The sequence below is a fragment of the Mobula hypostoma genome, chromosome 25 (genome assembly GCF_963921235.1).
Source record: "Mobula hypostoma chromosome 25, sMobHyp1.1, whole genome shotgun sequence".
Lineage (NCBI taxonomy): Eukaryota > Metazoa > Chordata > Chondrichthyes > Myliobatiformes > Myliobatidae > Mobula > Mobula hypostoma.
The window spans coordinates 618,931-631,670 of NC_086121.1; positions in this window are offsets into that span (position 1 = coordinate 618,931).

Here is a 12,740-nt window from a genome sequence, read left to right on the forward strand (position 1 = left end):
TTAACCCTTTATTGACACACCCAGAACCTAAACTTCTTTAAAAGTTCAGCTCACACCCACACACAGTGATAATATCAGCTCCCAGGTGCTGGTCACATATAAGTCAAAGATAAGTGAATATGCTTCAGAAATATGACATGCTGTGTAAGCGTCAAACTGCAGTGGCCTAGACAGAGTAAACAACATTAAACCGGAACAGATTGGTGTGAAAATAAAACCAAGAATGGGGGAAAGGAGCAACATGTACAAATATTTCAACAAGATTATTTTTGTACAGAATTGGTGATAAAATACCACAGCATAATGAGAATGTAAACTGTTTCCAAAACCTTATCAAAATGAAGGGTTTGAAAGAGGAAATCCATTCAGTAAATCATTCAAACAAAGCTAAACAAAATGACACAGCAATAATGAAAATGAGGAATGAGAATTTTACGAAAGACATCTGAAAATATCCCATTGATTTGCATAAAGTACATAATTCAAATGTTTCAGCTGATTGACAAACTTGAATTGTTAGAACAAGTTTCTCAACTTCTAGACTTCTGTAGTGCTCTATCATTAAGGTAGAACATAGAACATGGAACAATACAGCACAGGAACAGGCCCTTCATCCCACAGTTTTGTGCCGGACTTATTAAATTAATAATTAAATGCTCAGTTAATCATTTTTGCCTACACAATGTCCATATCCTTCCATTCTCTGCACATTCATGTATTGATACTGGTTTATTATTGTCATATGTACTGAGATACAGTGAAAAGCTCGTCTCATATACTGTTCCTACAGATCAGATCATTACACAGTGCATTGAAGTAGAACAAGATAAAACAATAACAATGCAGAATAAAGTGTCGAAGCTTGTGAAAGAGTGCAGGGCAGGTAAATGTTAAAGTGCAAGATCATAAAGTAGATTGTGCGGCCAAGAGTCCATTTTATCATACAGGAGCTTGATAACGGTGGAATTACAGAGTGCCTAAGAACCTTTCTAATGCCTCCATTGTATCTGCCCCCACCCCACCCCTGGTAACGCATTCCAGGCACCTACAACTCTCTGGGTAAAAACAAACTTGCACCTCACATCTTTTTTGAACTTGTACCTCTCACCTTAAATGCAGCTGGGCGATCTGGAAGACAATGTTAGGAATCTGGAGCAGCAGCTGGATGTCCTTCGACTCATAAGGGAGAATGAGGCAGTCATAGACGAGAGCTACAGGGAGGTAGTCACACCTAGGCTGTTGGAAGCAGATCATTGGGTGACAGTCAGAGGGGGGAAAGCGAAGGTGAGCAGACAGGTAGTGCAGAGCACCCCTCTAGCCATTCCCCTGAATAATAAGTTTACCGTCCTGGATACTGTTGGCGGGGACGAACAACCAGGTGTGAGCCACGGTGGCAGGGCCTCGGGCACTGAGTCTGACCCTGTGGTGCAGAAGGGTGGAACGGAGAAGAGGAGAGCTGTCGTCATTGGGGACTCTATAGTCAGGGAGCAGACAGGAGATTTTGTGGACGTGAGAAGGACACCCACATGGTTTGTTGCCTCCTGGGTGCCAGGGTCCAGGATGTCTCTGACCGGGTGCATGACATCCTGGTACGAGAGGGAAAGCAACCAGAAGTCGTGATACATCTTGGCACCAATGACATATGCAGGAAGAGGGATGAGGTCCTGAAGTGTGAGTTTCAGGAACTAGGCAGAAGGCTGAAGAACAGGACCTCAAGGGTGGTGTTCTCAGGATTGCTGCCAGTGCTACGTGACAGAGATGGTAAGAATTGGAGGAGATGGCAGTTGAATGCGTGGCTGAGGAGTTGGTGCAGGGAACAGGGTTTTAGATTTTTGGATCATTGGGATCTCTTCTGGGGAAGCTGGGACCTGTACAGATTGGATGGGTTGCACCTGAACTCGAGGGGGAGCAATATCCTTGCAGGTAGGTTTGCTAGCATGGTTCTGGAGGGTTTAAACTAATTTGCGAGGGGGATGGGACTCAGAGTGATAGAGCAGTGAAAGAAGGGCATGGAGTAAAGCCAGATCTAACATATAGAGAGGCTTTGAGGAAAGAGAAGCAGAATAAACGGTGTAAAGACAGTAAGGTAGAAGGGCTGAAATGTGTGTACCTCAATGCAAGAAGCATCAGGAACAAAGGTGATGAACTGAGAGCTTGGATACATACATGGAATTATGATGTAGTGGCCATTACAGAGACTTGGCTGGCACCAGGGCAGGAATGGATTCTCAGTATTCCTGGATTTCAGTGCTTTAAGAGGGATAGAGAGGGCGGAAAAAGGGGAGGAGGCATGGCATTACTGGTCAGGGATACTATTACAGCTACAGAAAGGGTGGATAATGTAGCAGGATCCTCTTTTGAGTCAGTATGGGTGGAAGTCAGGAACAGGAAGGGAGCAGTTACTCTATTGGGGGTATTCTATAGGCCCCCTGGTAGCAGCAGAGATACAGAGGAGCAGATTGGGAGGCAGATTTCGGAAAGGTGCAAAAATAACAGGGTTGTTATCATGGGTGACTTTAACTTCCCTAATATTGATTGGCACCTGATTAGTTCCAAGGGTTTGGACGGGGCAGAGTTTGTTAAGTGTGTCCAGGACAGATTCCTGTCACAGTATGTTGACAGGCCGACTAGGGGGAATGCCGTACTAGATCTAGTATTAGGTAACGACCCGGGTCAGGTCACAGATCTCTCAGTGGGTGAGCATCTTGGGGACAGTGACCACTGCTCCCTGGCCTTCAGCATTATCATGGAAAGGGATAGAATCAGAGAGGACAGGAAAATTTTTGGGGAAGGGAAAATTATGAGGCTATAAGGCTAGAACTTGCGGGTGTGAATTGGGATGATGTTTTTGCAGGGAAATGTACTGTGGATGTGTGGTTGATGTTTAGAGATCTCTTGCAGGATGTTAGGGATAAATTTGTTCCGGTGAGGAAGATAAAGAATGGTAGGGTGAAGGAACCATGGGTGACAAGTGAGGTGGAAAATCTAGTCAGGTGGAAGAAGGCAGCATACATGAGGTTTAGGAAGCAGGGATCAGATGGATCTATTGAGGAATATAGGGAAGCAAGAAAGGAGCTTAAGAAGGGGCTGAGAAGAGCAAGAAGGGGGCATGAGAAGGCCTTGGTGAGTAGGGTAAGGGAAAACCCCAAGGCATTCTTCGATTATGTGAAGAACAAAAGGATGACAGGAGTGAAGGTAGGACCGATTAGAGATAAAGGTGGGAAGATGTGCCTGGAGGCTGTGGAAGTGAGCGAGGTCCTCAATGAATACTTCCCTTCGGTATTCACCAATGAGAGGGAACTTGATGACGGTGAGGACAATATGAGTGAGGTTGATGTTCTGGAGCATGTTGATATTAAGGCAGAAGAGATGTTGGAGTTATTAAAATACATTAGGACAGATAAGTCCCCGGGGTTTGGCAGAATATTCCCCAGGCTGCCCCTCGAGGCGAGGGAAGAGATTGCTGAGCCTCTGGCTAGGATTTTTATGTCCTCGTTGTCTACGGGAATGGTACCGGAGAATTGGAGGGAGGCGAATGTTGTCCCCTTGTTCAAAAAAGGTAGCAGGGATAGCCCGGGTAATTATAGACCAGTGAACCTTACGTCTGTGGTGGGAAAGCTGTTCGAAAAGATTCTTAGAGATAGGATCTATGTGCTTTTAGAGAATCATGGTCTGATCAGGGACAGTCAGCATGGCTTTATGAAGGGCAGATTGTGTCTAACAAGCCTGATAGAGTTCTTTGAGGAGGTGATCAGGCATATAGATGAGGGTAGTGCAGTGGATGTGATCTATATGGATTTTAGTAAGGCATTTGACAAGGTTCCAGACAGTAGGCTTATTCAGGAAGTCAGAGGGCATGGGATCCAGGGAAGTTTGGCCAGGTGGATTCAGAATTGGCTTGCCTGCAGAAGGCAGAGGGTCATGGTGGAGGGAGAACATTCAGATTGGAGGATTGTGACTAGTGGTGTCCCACAAGGACCTGTTCTGGGATCTCTACTTTTCGTGATTTTTATTAACGATCTGGATGTGGGGGTAGAAGGGTGGTTTGGCAAGATTGCAGACGACACAAAGGTTGGTGGTGTTGTAGATAGTGTAGAGGATTGTCGAAGATTGCAGAGAGACATTGATAGGTTGCAGAAGTGGGCTGAGAAGTGGCAGATGGAGTTCAACCCGGAGAAGTGTGAGGTGGTACACTTTCGAAGGATAAACTCCAAGGCAGAGTACAAAGTAAATGGCAGGATACTTGGTAGTATGGAGGAGCAAAGGGATCTGGGGGTACATGTCCACAAATCCCTGAAAGTTGCCTCACAGGTAGGTAGGGTAGTTAAGAAAGCTTATGGGGTGTTAGCTTTCATAAGTCGAAGGATAGAGTTTAAGAGTCGCGAGGTAATGATGCAGCTCTATAAAACTCTGGTTAGGCCACACTTGGAGTATTGTGTCCAGTTCTGGTCACCTCACTATAGGAAGGATGTGGAAGCATTGGAAAGGCTACAGAGGAGATTTACCAGGATGCTGCCTGAGAGAGTATGCATTATGATCAGAGATTAAGGGAGCTGGGGCTTTACTCTTTGGAGAGGAGGAGGATGAGAGGAGACATGATAGAGGTGTACAAGATAATAAGAGGAATAGATAGAGTGGATAGCCAGCGCCTCTTCCCCAGGGCACCACTGCTCAATACGAGAGGATATGGCTTTAAGGTAAGGGGTGGGAAGTTCAAGGGGGATATTAGAGGATGATTTTTTTACTCAGAGAGTGGTTGGTGCGTGGAATGCACTGCCTGAGTCAGTGGTGGAGGCAGATACACTAGTGAAGTTTAAGAAACTTCTTGACAAGTATATGGAGGAATTTAAGGTGGGGGGGATTATACGGGAGGCAGGGTTTGAGGGTCGGCACAACAATGTGGGCCGAAGGGACTGTACTGTGCTGTACTATTCTAAGAAAATGTATGCCCTCTGGTATTAGACATTTTAACCCTGGGGAAAAGATAGAGTCTGTCTACTCTCTCTGTGCCTCTCATAATCTTATAAACCTCTATCAGATCTCCCCTCAGTTTCTGCCACTCCAGATAAACCAACCCAAGTTTGTCCAATCTCTCCCTGAATTCAAGATTATTTAATGTCAATTCCAGTACACAAGTGTAAAGGAGAACAAAATTATTGTTACTCCATTTCTGAAGCAGCACAAACAAACCACAATAAGGTAAAGATAAACATAAATACTTTAGAAAACTTATATACATTGATTGTATGTCCATAACGTGACTCTAGGCACAGGAGTGTCTGTACATAAGGTGACTCTGACAGGAAATGATAAAAAAAAAGCAAGGTGGGTGGGATCATTTATGATGCTCCTGGCCCTTTCTCAGCACCTTTCTGTAACACAATCCCTCTCGTCCAGGCAGCGCCCTGGTGAACCTCCAAAACCTCCACACCCTTCTTTGCTGATCCACTTCTTGCTGAGTAATGGCAGAGCCATCTCTGGGCATGAATTACATGGTCACTGTGATAACAGAACTCACCTTTCATAAAGTACACAGGTTGAATGTGAGTCTGGCGGAAGTCAGTGTGCTGCCAGCGATGAATGGAGGGTGTGAAATCCAAACACATTGATTGATCGGAATCTCCGGCATGCAGTGTGACTGCTTGCAATCACTTATTCATCATTGCAAAGTGCAACACGCTTCTCATAGACTGCGAACCTTTCTGGTTCCAGGAAATGCGCACCAACTATAGCATTTACAGCTAGCTTTATTCACCTTCACATTAATTACCAAGAGTTACCTTCAGATATTATTTACAGGGTGAATATATGACCAAAGGAACAAAGTGTTCATTTATTGGTTCAGCATTCATATCCCATGCACTGTTCTCTTGCTGGTCATGAGCAGTCCCTGTAACCTGACAGATGGTACCGAAAGTCCCCATAGTCAGAGGGATCCTTGAATAGAAGTACTGATTATAACTCCCTAATTCCTCTGAATGGTTCAAGCACTTCCTCAGAAAATGTTCCTGTGGGATTAGGCTGTAGAATTGTTACTTTTTAGTTTAACTTTCCAATGCTTGCTTATACTTTTAAGAAATCATCCATATCTGTGCAATTCATGGGTTCTCAAATTGTGGTCCATGGCATAACAAAGGTTGGGAACCACTGGTTAATTGTTCACTGAATGTTGCAGAACCACCTTCCTGGCCGTTAGATCTCACTGTAGATCTCATCCACTCTGTAGTTTGCATGGAGCAACTGTGCACTGAATTTATCAGTAATTACAGTACAGTTCCTTCTGTATCTTTCTCAGTTTTCTGTAGCAAGTGTCACAACACTCTGGCTATTTTATTGGTTAACTGTTATCATTGCATTAGGGTCAATCTAATAGTGTTATCTCTGGTCTGAGTAGAGGTGTATGGGGTGTCGAGGAAGTGGTAGTGCCTTTGGTGAAAGGGCTTGTCATGTCCATTCTGGGGCAGCTCAGTCACCTTCGATCCTCAGTGCGCTCTCAGCTCTCATGGTGGCTCCAACCTAACCATTTGCATGGAGCTGTTATGCAAACAGCTGCTTTTTTTGCACAGTTGCTCCATGCAAACTACAGAGTGGATGAGATCTACAGTGAGATCTAACGGCCAGGAAGGTGGTTCTGCAACATTCTGTGGAGAGTGAAGAACATGACAAGGCACGAAGAAGTCGACTGTAATCAAGGAAGACCCCAGTTTGCCTTTCTCTATCTCTCACTCGATGCTGCCAGAGGATGGTGCCAAAGTCCATAGGTCTTGGGCACGGTTTCATTGGCTTGGTTTGTGGATGGGACTCTGTAGTTCTTGTCCATGTTATTATGCATCTCTGGGTTTTGGTCACTCCTTTTTTTGTTGTTGTTCTGTGCAGTATTGACCAGGGAAGACTAGCACTGCAGATAGCAAGAGACGTGGTGCTGGACTGAACTGAACTGAGCTGTCTGTGGAAAGGCAAATCTCAGTGTTGTATACTGCATACATACCTTGATAATAAATGTACTTTGAATCTTTGAACCTGAGTCTCAGCACTCTAGGTACAGCACTCGGAACCAACCAAATGTCCACCATAGAAAGGGAGGTCATTGGGGGGATTTCAGGCCATACTGAAGTGATGGGCATCATGACCACCGCTCCGAAGCATCCTCCTGGGCAATGTACAGTCACTGGAGAACAAAATGGAGGACCTAAGGGCAAGATTCTGTGTCAGAGGGAAATGAGGAATTGTTGTGTTCTGTTTCATTGAGACATGGCTCACCCCCATTTCTAGACACAACTCTCAGGCTCAAGGGATTCTCAATCCACCAAATGGACCATACAGCAACATCAGAAAAGGCAGAGACAGTGGCGCTATTCATAAGCCTATAAGACATAGGAGAGGAATTAGGCAATTAGGCAATTTGGCTTGTCAAGTCTGCTCCACCATTCCATCATGGCTGATTTATTATCTCTCTCAACTTCATCCTCTGGCCTTCTCACCATAACCTTTGATGCCCTGATTAACCAAGAACCTACCAACTTCTGCTCAGGGAGCAGGAGTGAGTGTCATTGCTATTACAAAGAAAAAGGTACTAGGCAAACTTAAAGGTCTTAAGGTGGATATGTCACCTGAACCAGATGTACTACATCCCAGATTCCCGAGAGAGGTTGCTGAAGAGATAACAGATGCATTGGTTGTGATCTTTCAAGAATCAGAGGTCTAGAAGATTGCAAATGTCACTCCACTCTTTGAGAAGGGAGGAAGGCAAAAGAAAGGAAATTATAGGCCAGTTAGCCTAACCTCAGTGGTTGGGAAAATGTTGGAATTTATTATTTAGAATGAGGTTTCGGGGTTCTTGCAGACTAATGATAAGATAAGTCAAAGTCAGCATGGCGTCTTGCCTGACAACCTGTTAGAGTTATTTGAGGAAGTAACGAGCAGGGTGGATGAAGGAGAGACGGTGGATATCATTTACTTGGATTTTCAGAAGGCATTTGATAAGGTGCCACACATGAGGCTGCTTATCAAGATGAAATCCTATGGCATTATAGGAAAAATATTGGCATAGACAGAGGAATAGCTGACAGCTAGGAGGCTGTGAGTGGGAATAAAAGGGGCCTTTTCTGGGTGGCTGCCGGTGACTAGTGGTGTTCCTCAGGGCTCAGTACTGGGACCACTACTTTTCACATTGTTTGTTAATGATTTGGATAATGGAATTGATGGCTTTGTGGCAAAGTTTGAAGATGATATGAAGATAGGTGGAGGGGTAGGTAGTGCTGAGGAAGCAATACGATTGCAGCAGGACTTAGACAGATTGGAAGAATGGACAAAAAGTGGCAGATAGAATGAAGTTTTGGGAATTGTATGATAATGCATTTTGGTAAAAGGAACAATAAAGCAAGCTATTATCTAGATGGGGAGAAAATTCAAACATCAGGAGTGCAAGGGGACTTAGGAGTCCTCGTGCAAGACTCCCAGAAGTTTAATTTACAGGTTGAGTCTGTGGTAAAGAAGGCAAATGCAATGTTGGCATTAATTACAAGGGGAATAAAATATAAAAGCAAGGAGATAATGCTGAGCAACACACATACAAGTTTCTGGTGAATGCAGCAGGCCAGGCAGCATCTCTAGGAAGAGGTACAGTCGACGTTTTGGGCTGAGACCCTTCATCAGGACTAACTGAAAGAAGAGATAGTAAGAGATTTGAAAGTGGGACGGGGAGGGGGAGATCTAGAATGATAGGAGAAGACAGGAGGGGGAGGGATGGAGCCAAGAGCTGGACAGGTGATAGGCAAAAGGGATATGAGAAGATCATGGGACAGCAGGCCTAGGGAGAAGGAAAAGACAAGGGGGTGAACCCAGAGGATGGGCAAGGGGTATAGTCAGAGGGACAGAGGGAGAAAAAGGAGAGAGAGAAAAAGAATGTGTGTATATAAATAAATAACGGATGGGGTACGAGGGGGAAGTGGGGCATTAGCAGAAGTTTGAGAAGTCAATGTTCATGCCATCAGGTTGAAGGCTACCCAGACGGAATATAAAGTGTTATTCCTCCAACCTGAGTGTGGCTTCATCTTTACAGTAGAGGAGGCCGTGGATAGACATATCAGAATGGGAATGGGACATGGAATTAAAATGTGTGACCACCGGGAGATCCTGCTTTCTCTGGCAGACAGAGCATAGGTGTTCAGCGAAATCATCTCCCAGTCTGCGTTGGGTCTCGCCAATATATAGAAGGCCACATTGGGAGCACCGGACGCAGTATATCACCCCAGCCGACTCACAGGTGAAGTGTTGCCTCACCTGGAAGGACTGTCTGGGGCCCTGAATGGTGGTAAGGGAGGAAGTGTAAGGGCATGTGTAGTACTTATTCCGCTTACAAGGATAAGTGCCAGGAGGGAGATCGGTGGGGAGGGATGGGGGGAACGAATGGACAAGGGAGTGGCGTAGGGAGAGATCCCTGCAGAAAGCGGTGGGGGGTGGGGGGGGAAGGAAAGATGTGCTTAGTGGTGGGATCCCGTTGGAGGTGGCAGAAGTTACGGAGAATTATATGTTGGACCTGGAGGCTGGTGGGGTGGTAGGTAAGGACAAGGGGAGCCCTATTCCTAGTGGGGTGGCTGGAGGATGGAGTGAGAGCAGATGTGCATGAAATGGGGGAGCTGGGTTTGAGAGCAGAGTTGATGGTGGAGGAAGGGAAGCCCCTTTCTTTAAAAAAGGAGGACATCTCCTTCGTCCTGGAATGACAAGCCTCATCCTGAGAACAGATGTGGCGGAGATGGAGGAATTGCAAGAAGGGGATGGCATTTTTGCAAGAGACAGGGTGAGAAGAGGAATAGTCCAGATAGCTGTGAGAGTCAGTAGGCTTATAGTAGACATCAGTAGATAAGCTGACTCCAGAGACAGAGACAGAAAGATCTAGAAAGGGAAGGGAGGTGTCGGAAATGGACCAGGAAAACTTGAGGGCAGGGTGAAAGTTAGAGGCAAAGTTAGTGAAGTCAACGAGCTCAGCATGCGTGCAGGAAGCAGCGCCAATGCAGTCGTCGATGTAGCGAAGGTAAAGTGGGGGACGGATACCAGAATAGGTTTGGAACATAGATTGTTCCGCAAAGCCAACAAAAAGGCAGGCATAGCTTTTTCAAAGAAAGGGCCTTCCCTTCCTCCACCATCAACTCTGCTCTCAAACGCACCTCCCCCATTTCACGCACATCTGCTCTCACTCCATCCTCCCACCACCCCACTGGGAATAGGGTTCCCCTTGTCCTTACCTACCACCCCACCAGCCTCCGGGTCCAACATATAATTCTCCGTAACTTCTGCCACCTCCAACGGGATCCCACCACTAGACACATCTTTCCCTCCCCCCCCCCCGCTTTCCGCAGGGATCGCTCCCTATGCGACTCCCTTGTCCATTCATCCCCCCCATCCCTCCCCACCGATCTCCCTCCTGGCACTTATCCTTGTAAGAGAAACAAGTGCTACACATGCCCTTACACTTCCTCCCTCACTACCATTCAGGGCCCCAGACAGTCCTTCCAGGTGAGGCAACACTTCACCTGTGAGTCGACTGGGGTGATATACTGCGTCCAGTGCTCCCGATGTGGCCTTCTATATATTGGCGAGACCCGACGCAGACTGGGAGATCATTTCGCTGAACACCTACACTCTGTCCGCCAGAGAAAGCAGGATCTCCCAGTGGCCACATATTTTAATTCCACGTCCCATTCCCATTCTGACATGTCTATCCACGGCCTCCTCTACTGTCAAGATGAAGCCACAGTCAGGTTGGAGAAACAACACCTTATATTCCGTCTGGGTAGCCTCCAACCTAATGGTATGAACATTGACTTCTCTAACTTCGGCTAATGCCCCACCTCCCCCTCATACCCCATATGTTTTTTTTATTTTAATACACACATTCTTTTTCTCTCTCCTTTTTCTCCCTCTGTCCCCCTCACTATGCCCCTTGCCCACCCTCTGGTTTTTCTCCCCCCTCCCCCTTTTCTTTCTCCCTTGGCCTCCTGTCCCATGATCCTCTCATATCCCTTTTGCCAATCACCTGTCCAGCTCTTGGCTCCATCCCTCCCCCTCCTGTCTTCTCCTATCATTTCGGATCTCCCCCTCCCCTTTCCACTTTCAAATCTCTTACTATTTCTTCTTACAGTTAGTCCTGACGAAGGGTCTCGGCCCGAAACATTGACTGTACCTCTTCCTAGAGATGCTGCCTGGCCTGCTGCGTTCACTAGCAATTTTTATGTATGTTGCTTGAAATTCCAGCATCTGCAGATTTCCTCATGTTTGCGAGATAATGCTGAGGCTTTATAAGACACTAGTCAGGCCGCACTTGGAGTATTGTCAACAATTTTGGGCCCCATATCTCAGAAAGGATGTGTTGTCATTGGAGTGAGTCCAGAGGAGGTTCACGAGGATGATTCCAAGAATGAAAGGGTTAACATATGAGGAGCATTTGGCAGCTTTGGGCCTGTACTCACTGGAATTTAGAAGAATGCGTGGGGATCTCATTGAAACCTACCGAATGTTGGAAGGACTAGATAGGGTGGTTGTGGAGAGGATGTTTCCTCTGGTGGGGGCATCCAGAACTAGAGGGCACAGCCTCAAAACTGAGGGGCAACATTTTAGAACAGAAGTACAGAGGAATTTTTTTAGCCAGAGAGCAATGAATCTGTGGAATGCTCTGCCACAGACTGCGGAGGAGGCCAAGTTAGTGAGTATATTTAAGGTGGAAGTTGATCACTTCCTGATCGGTCAGAGCATCACAGGATGTGGTGAGAAAGTAGGTGTATGGGGTTGAGTGGGATCCGGGATCAGCCATGATGGAATGGTGGAGCAGACTCAATGGGCTGAATGGCCTAATTCTGCTCCTATGTCTTATGGTCTAAATCTACCCAATAACTAGGCCTCCACAGACATCTGTGGCAATGAATTCCACAGATTTTCCCCTCTCTGTTTTTGCACTACTTATTTAACATAGAAACACAGAAAACCTACAGCACAATACGGGCCCTTCGGCCCACAATGCTGTGCCGAACATGTCCTTACCTTAGAAATTACCTACAGTTACCCACAGCCCTCTATTTTTCTAAGCTCCATGAGAAAGACCCTATCGTTTCCGCCTCCACCACCGCCGCTGGTAGCCCATTACACACACTCACCACTCTCTTCATAAAAAACTTACCCCTGACATCTCCTCTGTACCTACTTCCAGACACCTTAGAACTATGCCCTCTCGTGTTAGCCATTTCAGCCCTGGGGAAAAGTCTCTGACTATCCACACGATCAATGCCTCTCATCATCTTACACACCTCTATCAGGTCACCTCTCATCCTCCATCGCGACAATGAGAAAAGGCCGAGTTCACTCAACCTATTCTCATAAGGCATGCTCCTTCAAATAATTTTTTTAAATTTCTTATTGTAATTTTATAGTTTTTTATTATTCTGTATTACAATGTACTGGTGCCGCAAAACAACAAATTTCGTGACATATGCCAATGATATTAAACCTGATTCTGATTTAGAAATTGCATCTAGCCCTTTTGTGGGCACCTTACCTTGGCTGGGATCCTCCACACTGCTGCCAGTCCAGTCCTGTGGTGAGCCTGTCTGCTGCAAGAACTGAAACCACTCCAGAAAATGATTAGTTTGAACATTCCTGTCCACATCCGAACATGCAGGTGGAGGAAGTGGGGATCCTGCGGGACCCAGCAGGATGTCTGAAATGACGACAGATGAGAGTTTATATAT